General features: G+C 34.1%; 1 protein-coding gene across 3 annotated transcripts in view; it reads right to left on the bottom strand.

Moving 5' to 3' along the window:
• The window catches only part of NCOA3 (nuclear receptor coactivator 3), a 201,851-nt gene that overhangs the window by 96,357 nt on the left and 92,830 nt on the right, over positions 1-12,664 (bottom strand). For all 3 annotated transcript variants that reach the window (XM_023494528.2, XM_023494527.2, XM_003757705.4), the window contains exon 2: positions 4,191-4,257. The gene's annotated coding sequence lies outside the window, so the exon portion shown is untranslated. The remainder of the gene's footprint in view (positions 1-4,190; positions 4,258-12,664) is intronic.

The following is a 12,664-nucleotide window of genomic DNA, read 5'->3' as shown; positions in this document are numbered from 1 at the left end:
CATTACAGAAGAAGCAGTAACAGCATTAAAAGAAACTTTATCTCTATGTAAGCAAAAACTTTCATCTCAAAAACAGAAAGGCAATTTGGAGATTGGAGGTATTCCAGAAAAATACAAGTCAAAAAACCTCAACACTACAAAACAAAACAAATATTACAAGAAAACTGCCCAGAACCTCTGAACACAGGAAACAAAATGTCAATCAAACAAATCCACAGACTGCTTTAAAAAAAAAAGTGGTATAAAAGGAAATATAGAATATAATAGAAATAACTTTTTGTTTTTCAATCCACTACCCTCAACTTCCACATAGAATGTAAAAGGGAGCATTTTAAAGGAAAGTAAGCATAAGAAGTAGTGGTACAATCTAAATAAGAGGAGAAAAGGAGAAAGAGTAAAATAAAAACAGATTATTTCAGTCTCATTCACCACCTTCTTTGTAAAGAGATGTTGTGAAGGTGAAGTCCCCAGAACTTGGCAACACAATGAATATGGTAGATAAGAAAGGGAGGTCAAGGGAGGATGATGGTACCCTCAAAAGTAATAGGGCAGTTAGGAAAAGAGAAGAGTTTAAAGATGAAAAGTGAGTTTAAAGAAGAAAAATTAACTAATTTGTTTTGGTCATGCTCAATTTAATATATCTAAAGTATAAGAAGACCATTGAAGATTTAAGACTGGAGGCTGAGAAAAAAGTTAAAGCTAAACAAACAGATTTGAGAGTAACCAGAATAAAGATGATAATTGAAATCATGGGAACTAATGAACTCATTAAGTGAAATAGTATATAAGGAAAAGAGAAGAAGGCTCAGGATAGACCCTTAGGGGACAGTTAAAAAAAACTTTGACATGGATGCAGATGCAAAAAAGGATACTGAGAAAAGCCTCATTTCAGTAAGAAAAAAGTGACACTATAAGCCAGAAAGAAGATAATTCAGTATTCTAGCTTGTGGAGAGTTCAAAAAGGATGAGTTTTTTAAAAAGGTCAGTAGATGTAGTAATTAAAAGATCATGGCTAAGTTTGAAGAGGATGGTTTTCATAGAACAATGAGTTTGGAAACCAGACTACAATGAGTTAAGAAAAAATGATGAAAAAGGAACTACAGATACTTATTGTAGATAGCTTTTTAAGGAGTTTAGCTATAAAACAGAGGAAAGATAAAGGACTACAGCCAGCAGGAATAGGCAAATAAAATAAGGCTTTCTGAGGATGGGGCTGACATGAGAATGCTTGTAGACTTAGGGAAGGAGCTAGCAGAGAAAAAAGGGAAAATGAAGAGAATCCCTCAGGGAAGATGGGATGGAATAGGGCACAGGTAGAGAGAGTTACTTTTACAAGAGTCACCTCTTCAAATGAGATGGGTGAAAGAGGAGAAAACGGTAGAAGGCATCTGAGTGATATGAAAAAGAATAAGGGGGAGAAGAGTTGCTCTCAAGGAGTGGCCTCAAATTTTAGATAAGATTCTTAGTTAAGATGGTAAGAGGAGAAAAGAACCCAAGAAATTTGAGGATTGAAAATTTTTTTTAAAGTTGCTGTGGTATCTAGGATAGTGAATCAATTAGGGAGGTGTGAAAGGATAACTTGAATAAGAGTACTTAACTCAAAACTGTGCTGGACCCAGTTAGCATGATTTCATCATTATCTCTCCTTCTTTTAAGCAGCAGGAAAATAGGAATAAAAGTAGCAGATGGTGGGAGTAGTGGGGCAAGCACCTAGAGACTCAAGCATACTATAGCCAATTCAGAGATGATGACCTGGGTAAGAAATAATAGGCTGAGGAAATTGAACAATGAGGGAATATCTGAAGAGATCATGGTTTATGAATGCAACGCAATATTAGTGAACCTTAAAAAATGATGAGAAACTAGGTGAAAGCTATATAAAGTGATACAGAATGAAGTGAACAGAATCAGAATAGAAAATCATATAATGGCTATAACAAAATAAAGAAAAACAACTTCAAAAATTTAAGAACCATTATCATCAGTGCCAACCAGTCATGATTCCAAAGGACCAGTAACAAAGCATATATCCTACTTCTTGATAGGTGATAGAGTGGCAATGCAGGATGAGATATATTTTTGAACCTCGCAAACTTTTGGATTTGATATGCTTAACTATGCCTTTTTTATGTCTAGGGATTTTTTTTTAATAGATGGAGCAATTTGAGGAATAGAGAGAAAAACATGATCAATAAAAAAATTAATGAGCAAAATATATTCCTAAAAAATAACAGTGATATGGGAGGAAAGCTATTTAAAAATATTCTCTGGTGAATACTTTCATTAAAAGAAGATTGATTTCATAAAATAATTATGTATACTATGACACTATATATATATATATGTTGTTTGTTTTTCAATAAAGATTATTATTTGTAACACTTGCGTAAGGTGAGATATATCTTCATTTAATTGCTAGATAAGAAACTTTTTAGGAATACATCAACAAAAACTGTAAGACCAAGAATTGTTCCTCAATATATAATTGTTCAAAGAACTGGAATTAAGAATTGCAATTCACAACCATAAAAAAAGATTGTTCCGCTTCACTAATATAAAGCCAATTAGGAAAGATGACAAAATATGCAAGCAATCAATGTTAAAAGTATGCAGAAAAGAAGGCACATTTATACACTGCTGGTGGATCAAAGAACTGATCTAACCATTCTGAAAAGTGATTTGGAATTATACACTCTTTTGAAGCTAGTGAAATGTTCACAATTCTTCAACTAGGAAATTTATTGCTAGGGATAAATCCAAGAAGGTCAAATAGAAAAAAATTACCATATAAACTTAAGTTACTCACTATAATACTTTTTGTTGTAACAGAACTGGAAACAGGTAACCATTAACTGGGAAACAGTATAATACCATAAGAAATAACAAATTCAGAGAAATATGAAAAAATTTATATGAACTAATAGAGACTGAAGTAAACAATACTAGCAAGACAATACATACAATGACTACAACAAGGTAAGAAGAAAGAACCAAAGCAAATACAATATAATCATAATTACTAAATTTGGACAAAGCTAAAAATTGAAAAAATATACTTTTCCCCATACACCAGAGAAGTGGAAAACTGGAGAATTGGAGATCTAGAATGTTACATATGCTGAAGGACAAGATTAATGTGCTGATTTATTTTACTAAACTTTTTATTCTTTTAAAAAAAAAAAAACTTTGTTAAAAGGAAATGCTTACTAAGGAGGGGTAAAGAAGGGAATATTCAGAAAAGAATGTAATATAAAACAAAAAGTATCACTAAACATACACACACAAAACACGACACCAAATGATGTCATAGGTTATTAAATTTTAAAAGTAATTTCCAAATAGTAAAACACTTTGTTTATTCCAATAAAAATATACTTTGAAAATCATCATTAAGAAAAGAAACAAATGGTCTTAACTCAGGCCCTATGTGGTCAGTCTATTTTTAACACCTCTTATTCAACAGAGACAGACTTCAGAATCATAGGACTTAAGCTTTCAAAGTTTTGTGAAGTTTCTTTCACTTGGGCCTGGGACGAGACTTTTAAAAACTAAGTCCCATTGTAGTCAAGTGAAAAAGAAAAGAATTCTGAAGAGTATACACATCTGTGGCATCTCAATATGAATAGCAACAATGGACCCCTATAAGGATATTATTTGGAATAGAGGGAGGTGGGAACTTTTTTGCCTGTTAAAATGAAGGAGTCTAATAATGGTCATGAATATAATTTGGAACCATGAATTAGGGGAATTATCAAATCAATTTCCTATATATATATATATATATATATATATATATATATATATATATATATTAGTGAATATAGAAAGATTAAATAAATGCTATGAAATACTGGGGGAAAAGTCAAAGCAGCGACAAAGGAAGGTGAAAAAGCAGAAAAGGCATTTTAAAGTCTTTTTCTGCCAAACTCCATTTCCTAAGGAGGAAACAGAGGCAGATAAATGTGGTCAAGTGACTTACCAAATATCAAACAGTGGATATATGGCAAAGCAGAATTATACTCATCCTCCTGCCCCTACCTCCCCTAAAATTTTTCTCTCAATCCAGGAATTGAGGCTGTTCAAAAGAGATCAAACTTGAAAAGGAATTTGAAAAGAATAAGAAGATGACTAATTGTCACTACTTATTTATAAAGGGCCTTCGCTACTTAAAATAAGAATTTAATACTTACCACTTAAAGTCATGCATTCCACTGCTTCAGGAAATCAGTAATATTTTACTTCAATGAGAGAACACTCCTGGGAAGGAAGAAAAAAGGCAGAAAGACTTTTGTCAATAAGAATCTCTCATTTTCATTCATTATTTCCAAGTTGCAAAACTAAAACCAAACATTTTTCATAAAGGAAAATACATTTTCTTTGTTAGGATCACAGAATCCGATAGCTGAAATGTAGCTTCAAATTCATTCATCTATCTAATCTTCATCGGAAGCTTGAATCTATTCTAATAGTCATCAGTTGAAAACCCTTCAGTGAAAGAGAACTCATTATAGCACAGTCTCCTTTTAGGCTGCTAAAAACAAATCAAAATCTATTTATGAACAATTTAAGGCACTAAGAATATACAAGTTTACATCATAGTCTATAAAAGAAACTTATAATCAAATAACACACATAATACACACACGCCAAGAAACTTATAATCAAATCACACACACACACAGAGTACTGTTCTTGATTCTTCTACCCTAGTCAAGAAATCAGTTCTATGATGTTTCTCACTCAAATATTACAATTCTAACTTCCATGATAAAAATAGCATATAATTAAGCATAACTTTGTTTACCACAGATCACATGTGTTAAAGGAGTTTAGTGAACAAGAAGGCCAATGGGCACTAGAATTCAATGAAGCCCTAAAAGATATTACATCTCCATGCCTCTGCACAAATTGTCTCTTATATCCCTAGAAGGTACTCCCTCCTCAAATAAATATTTGTAAAAGATGTTAGCACAATGGTAGCATTTGATGAAGAATTACTAGATACAATTCTCCTGGTGGTGGTCACTCACCAGGTTCTGATTTTTTTTAAATGCTAACAAGATATCTCGATTCCAAGTATCAACAGTCATTTTTTTTTCCTAGTTACATATCTTTATGCCAAAAAAGGATCTCAGCAAAGGACCTCCCTTTATACCTGAGCAAGGAAACCCTGAAACTTCTCTGAATAAGAAGTCATTTGAAATTAAATGTATTTAAAATAAAAACTTTCCCCCGTACACATACATACTTCCCATTAAATCATCAAGAGGGACTTTTTTTTTTAAACGGAGTCAACAAAAGATGTAAGAAAAGATAAGAAATGACAGAAGGAGAAAAGGAGATAGGGAAAAGTCTAGCGTGACTAAAAGAAAAAATATAAAAAAAGAAAAAGTTGAGATAAGGTTAGAAAGATAAGACTAGTATTCTGGGAAGTACTGTGAAAGCCAAACTCAGGAGTACATACTTGATTCTATAAACAATGAAGAACCACTCAAAGTTTCTGAATGGAGAATAAATTACTTGACTAAAGAAGTTCCTTTCTGAGATTGCTTAAGTAGTGGTGTGAAGGACAAACTGAAGATGACAGAATAGTTATAAAGGAACTTGAATGGAAAAGGCATTTGTGTTTTTCCAAGGAAATTAATAATATCTGGCCAATGTTGGGTAGGGGAAAAGCAGAAAGACATGATAAATAATATTTACATAACATTAAGATTTGTAAAATACCTAATATCCTCATAGCTCTGTGGAAATACTCACTACAGGTAATACTGTCCCCATTTTATGGATGAGGCAAACAAGTTAACAGACTTGCAAAGTGTCACAACTTCTAAGTGTGAAACACAAAATTCAAACCCAGGTTTTTCTAACCTCCAATTCTACACAATAGACATTATGCCAAAGTTAAAAATTATACTCTGGTATCTAGGTAACTAAAAAGATGGTGTGGATACCACCAAGAGAGAGGATTCAGAGGCAAAGAAAGCTTTTTGTTCTTTGTTGGGTGTTTTATGTTTTGTTCTTGGATTTGTTTATAAGGGGATAAGGCTAATCTGTAGGGAAGGAAAATTAGTTTGATCTTAGATGTGCTGATTTTGAGATGTTATGCAGGTAAAGATATATATAACAGGCAGCTAGAAATATAGCACAAATGGTCTAGAATAAAGTCAGGGATGAAAATTTGTATTTCTCATTCAGGCTTCTCTGATCAAGCAAGATTCAAACATATCCTAAATTCCCAGTGCCTTTATAACACACTTGTATTTGGTTCATAAGCCAATGCCAGTGTAAGAGAGAACCACACTGCCAGGAGATTTTTCTAAACATCCATGAGAACAACCAGAATTCAATCTTATAGAAATATACAGTAGAGAGGGAATTAATAATGTCCCATTCAAAATGAAATTTCTCTTTCAGGAGATGCTTACAGGAGACTGAAAGGAATAAGACTGAAATATATGGAAGCACCTAAATTATGTTTATTCTAAACTGGCCTAATGATAAATACAAATCCAGCCTAACCATTTCTTACCCCAAATAGTTGTTTCCCAAAGGAAATAGTATTTCAGGTTTTAAATTAAAACACCAGAAGCAGTAAAGCCATCCATGCACACTAGATAGACTCCATGCTGTTGTTTTTGAGGGTCTACAGCACATTCTAGGACAGAGCTCCAACATATACACTGTTTCACATGACAACAAAAGCATTCCAACGACTGCACAACACAGCAATTCCACATATTACTCAATGTTTATTAATTTGTCATTTTAATGTTAAATGTAAGCTCATATCTACATTTAAGACAGTTGTTCGATGAGGCTTATTAGTTGTATTTTCCAATATTAGAAAATATAGCTATAGGTGTACATACACTTCTCAAAATATGCATATAAATAAAATCTATAAAAAATCAAATTGCTTAAATGAAAATAACTTGTTATTTTATTGTCCCTCTTCTTCATTTTACTTGTTTCACTATTTCTCTTTTACTTGTGTGTATTTGTTTTTGGTTTTTGATTTGGTTTGGTTTTTTTCGCATCATGCTTGTTTTATTTTTTGGTAAAGTTTTTTTCATTTTGTTTTGTTTTTCTCCTAGAGCAGAGGTCTACAAATCTGGACTCATTTCATGATCCAGGAATTGTTTTTACATTTTTAAATGGTTTAAAAAAATCAAACAAAGAACATTTCACATGTGAAAATATGACATTCAAATTGAATATCAATAAGTAAAGTTTTATTGAAATACAGCCATGCTCTTTCTTTTACAGAAAGTACATGGCTGTTTCAACAGGGCAGCATGACACTCTCATCAGTTCACCTTGCAGCTCAACTTCATTAAAAATCACAGTGATGCCATTAGGTAACATGACAACATGAGTGCCCCACAAATCACCATACTCTGACATTTTTTATTATACTGATACCTATCAGATCAAAACAAGAAGGAGAGTTGGGGAAGAAGTAAACAGCTTTATAATTATTTTTTTGAGCTCAGGGCTGAGATTGAAATTTTCTCAATATGAAGAACTATCCTTTACCATTATTATCAAACACGTGATGATTTTGAAAATTAGCTTTTTATTGCAAACTTGATAATGTTTCTCAATTAATTTAATCTAAAATCACAAGGTAAATTAGGGCTTACACACAAAATTTATAAAACAGTAAAATCAATCTGATGTTTGAATCAGAAGTAATGTCAAGATGCTTTATTCAATTCCTAGGCTGTTAAAATTTAAAATAATAGTGATATCTATTCCCATACAAATCTGTAGTAGATGTATTTTCTGAGCTCAAACTACAGTTCTAGAAGAATTTTTTTTACCTCAATGGCAAAAGATTTCCATATTTCAAAATTCATTTGACAGTATAATTGAAGACTCTCCATTTAACATTCAATTAAAAGTGATTGATATGGGGGCAGCTAGTTGGTGTAATGGATAGAGCACCAGCCCTGAAGTCAGAAGGACCTGAGTTCAACTATGGCCTCAGACATTTAACACTTCCTAGTTGTGTGATTCTGGGCAAGTCACTTAACCCCAACTGTCTCAGCAAAAAAAATAAAAATAAAAAAAATGCACATTTGCAATCTATTTTGATGATAGTGAACACTAATTATAAAACCCATTTGAGGAAATGTGTATCATCCCGCCAAAAAATAAGAATTTCCTTCTCATTAGGCCAATGTTGCAATAAATAGTATTTAATTATCATTATAATTGATATATAATTTAATTCTGTCAAAAAAAACCTATAAAAATTTGTTTTCTGCCATGTTTGTAGCCACATGCTACATAATAGTCTCATTTTTACCTCTTGGCCCACAAAGTCTAAAATATTTTCTATCTATCTGATATAAAGTCTACATTTTACATTCACCATTCTCACCCACAGTAACACATCTCATCATTTCTGGATGGTATTTTTCACCACCATTGTCACTCCCCTGCACCAGAACAGCGTTTCCTAGGTTTTTTGAAATTCTCTATCTAGAATCTGAGAGCCTCCACCAACATTCTCTTGACTCCTACACATCTCCCAAACTTCATTTCTTACAACTGTAGTGGATGTTCACTTCAATTAGGTTAATAAATTTGCTCTTCCCATACAAACATGCGATTACACGTGACCTATGTCTGAAATTTGCTATTCACTGCTCTCCACCAATTCCTGCCTCTAAACCACCTTCAAAACTCAGCTAAAATTCATCTTCTCTAGAAAGTCATCTCATAACTAATTGTAGCAGATGTTATTCATGAGCCTTACTAGCAGCACCTCTGCCCTCCAATTGAACTAGATCATTGTTCTTTGGGGAGAGAACACACACAAATATGCTATAAGCCCTTTGAGGATATCTATTCTTGAATTTGTAGCAAAATTGCTGGCTTACTATCTAATTTGCAATTATGTGAGGAGCAAAGCTGCCCTAAACATGACCATAAAACGGTACATGGCAGATTTATTTTACAAATCATCATATCTCCAAATAAATATATATGATATAAGTGTGAATTTATAAATGTAACATATAAATTTATACATGCATAATCCCTAACTTACAAACAATTTTCAGGTCAACAGCTGTTTCAACTATTCATCCTATGGTTTCAATTGTCCTTACCCTTTGAAGAGGACCAATGACATTATGGGGTGATGTCTTAATTCTCCAGTAAACTGAATTTAAGTAAGGCAGAATTGCACAAAGTTGCCAGCTTCATTCTTTCTTCCAGGGTCCTCAAAGTCCACGGTCAGGACAAAAGTGAAGATGCCTGGAGATGACCCAAGATGCACTAGAAGGTCTGCTAGGGGAAGTCTTAACATGTTTGGGATGGATATCCCCCTCACTCACAGAAAGGTTGGAGACCTGCTGGGTTACCCTCAACCTAGTCTATGCTATCTGCCCAAATAGTCTATCAGAGTATGGACACTGTGGGTACATGGGGACTTCAAATGACTAGCCGCTCAGTTGTGAAGGCTTACAGAGCCCTTTTCAGGGCTACTCATTTACCTTTTGGTGACCATCTGATTCACCTGATTCTTACCTGTGGCCCTAAATATCTATTAAATGTCAGACACTATGCTAAGATCTGAAGATACATAGATTAAAAACAAAATGTCAAGGACCTAACATTCTATATGTAATCCCATAAAACTTTATTTATCTAATAATGTTACCAGACTTTTTCTGTATTTCCAAAGGGGAAAAAATATGATGCAATGATATTAAAATAAAATTAATGTATTTATTTTATTTATTCATTTAGACTATTAATGCTATGGGGAAAGCAGCATTAGGAGGAATAGATAAATGAAAATTTTTGTGAAATATTTTATGGATATTTCAGGATCCTTTCAAGAATTTCAAGACTGTCACAATGTTTCTTCATTAAATCAAATTTCCCTGTAAAAATCAGTATCTTTCTTTTCTTTGTACATAGGAAATGTGGTTTTACATTTTCTGACATTGTGATTTTAGGCAAAGTCACTCCACCTATCTGGGTCATTTTCTTCATCTGTAAAAAGAAAGTTACAGAAGGCAAAATTTTTAAAAAATCTTTAAGTTTCCTTCTACCTTAAATATTTCTGAAGACTAGGCTTATAATTTGTACTACTCTCAGTTTATCAGTCACTTCAGGTCTTGTTTGTTTGTGAGGTTCATAAATGAAAAGGAGAAGGATGACAGCAAGAGATGTTGACTTTAAGTTAATTGAGCTCTCTCAGTCTCCCCTCAAATTAATTCAGCTGCTAAGTCTTATGGGCATACCTTCAGAACTCTATCAAATCTCTTACATGACTACCTCTTAGTTTCCATTCTCACCTCTCCTGGGGGATTAGGCCACCTCCTTCATAAACACATTAATCAAAATAATCTTTTAAAAAGAGTTTGACTATATTAATCCCCTACTAACAATCTTTAATGATTCTGTGTTACCTCAAAACAAAATGCACACTCCTCAGTTTGGTACTTGAAACATTAATTCTCTGACTTGGCAACACCTTCCCAAACTCCTGTTGAAGCTAAAAAGGCCTCCATGCTATTCTCCAAATTTGGCATTTTATGCCTCTAGGCCTGAAATGCACTCCCTCCTCACATAAGAAGCTTTCATTTCCGTTAAGGATCAGTTGGTAGAAAGAACACTATGAGGAAAATTCAGATTAATAAATATAATACACAAAGAAATCAAGAAAGAGGAGAATTAGAAAAAGTTATGGAATTGTGTAGAGGGCCATAGATAGTGGGAGAACTTTGGGTGAGGTATAAGATCCTTCAGCCCAGGGGGAACCTGCTAACAATGTCTGGTTTGACTCCCCATCTTCTCTAAGGAGTCTCGGCCTTCCTGAGAAGTCAGGGTGACAACCTGTGTTGTGATTGAAGCAGAGTGATATCAAATGGAAGAGTGATACCAGGTGGCAAACAAGTTGTTCATGTGTTCCCATGTGTGCATTATATACACTTAGGGCATACCCAGTTTTGCTTTAGTTACATAAGGGTATGTGGGTATATAAAGGGGGAAAGACCTTGGAATAAACAGACTCCATATTTCCACCATTCTCAAGAGTCTCGCCTCATCACTCCTCCACTAAGAGGGTATGTTTTAACCACCCCAGCATGGGGGATCTAGAAAGTAGGACACAACAGAATTGAGCAAGTAAAATATCACTTATAACTTTGAAAAGGAATAGTGCAATTGAATGATGATGCCAGATTGCAAGCAACTGAAAGATGAAAAGAGTGAGTGGAGAAAGCAGAGACAAATATACACATTTTTTCCTAAGAATTTAGCTGTGAAAGGGAGAAAAGAGCTAGGACAATAGCTACACAGGGAGGCAATGGGGGTTAAGTGACTTGCCCAGGATCACACAGCTAGGAAGTGTTAAGTGTCTGAGGTCATATTTGAACTCAGGTCTTGCTGACTTCAGGGCTGTGCTCTCTCCACTGCGCCACCTAGCTGCCCGAACTTTTTTTTTTTTTAAAGATGATGACTTCAGTATATTTTTGTCTTCATGGTTCACCTTCAATATCAATCTGGATCAGAATATATAGCTAGTTATAAGGTGACCTGAATATGACTTTCTAAAAAAGGAAATGCAACTTAAAATTATTCGTAACTGGTAAAATTTCTATGTTCTAGAAGTGCCTTCCTAAAGCAAAAATCTCAAGTTTTAGTCACAAGCATTTTGAAACAAGATAATTCTACGCACTATACCATGCACACATCCAAGAACACTCATGCAATCTACTTACTGTAAAGGAATTTTTGAGCACTGTATATCTAACAAGAGTCACTCTGAGCAATATAAAAATGAACAACTTACAAATTATGTATCTAGGTATACATACATATGTGTGTGCACATATGTGTATGCTGATAACTAAATGGCACAGTAGATAGAGTACCAGTCTTAGAATCAGGAAGATTCATCTTCATGACTCTTCAGACATTTGCCAGCTGTGACCCTGAGCAAGTCACTTAACCTGTTTGCCTCCATTTCTTTATTTACTTTTTTATTTACAAAGCATATGCATGGGTAATTTTTCCAACACTGACCCTTGCAAAACCTTTTGCTCCAGATTTTCCCTTCCTTCCCCCCATCCCCTCCCCTAGCTGGCAGATAGTCCAATATATGTTAAATACCATTTATGTATACATATTTATATAATTATCTTGCTGCACAAGAAAAATCAGATCAAGAAGTAAGGAAAAGAAAAACTGGGAAAGAAAATAAAATGCAAGCAAATAGCATTCTCACTCTCTATTGTTATTGTGTTCCATACTCTTTTCCCACTGTGTTGGAATCCCAGTGTTAACAGAATCTGAAACAAGGTACTAAGAACAACTGATAGAAACAATGCTTGTGTTCAAGCCTTTAGAGAGCTCATATAAGCAAGAAGTATTTAAGTACTCATTGGAGTTCACACGTTTGGGAGATTTCAGGGTTTAGTATGAGATATCCGAATTCACACCTCCCTTAATCCCTGCCTCCAGAAGGAGGAGTTAACCTTTGGGAGATCATACATAAAGAGGCTCTTAGCTTCGGGTGACTTACTTCGGTCGGAGAGGAACACTCTGGGAGGAAGCCCACAAGCCCTCTCTCCTAGGAAAGAGAGATTCATTTTCATCTTCCACCTTAGTGCTGGCTGGAGGCTGAAGGAACAGAGGC

The sequence above is a fragment of the Sarcophilus harrisii genome, chromosome 2, assembly GCF_902635505.1.
Source record: "Sarcophilus harrisii chromosome 2, mSarHar1.11, whole genome shotgun sequence".
In the NCBI taxonomy this organism is placed as follows: Eukaryota; Metazoa; Chordata; class Mammalia; order Dasyuromorphia; family Dasyuridae; genus Sarcophilus; species Sarcophilus harrisii.
This window is presented reverse-complemented; position numbering and strand designations above follow the sequence as displayed.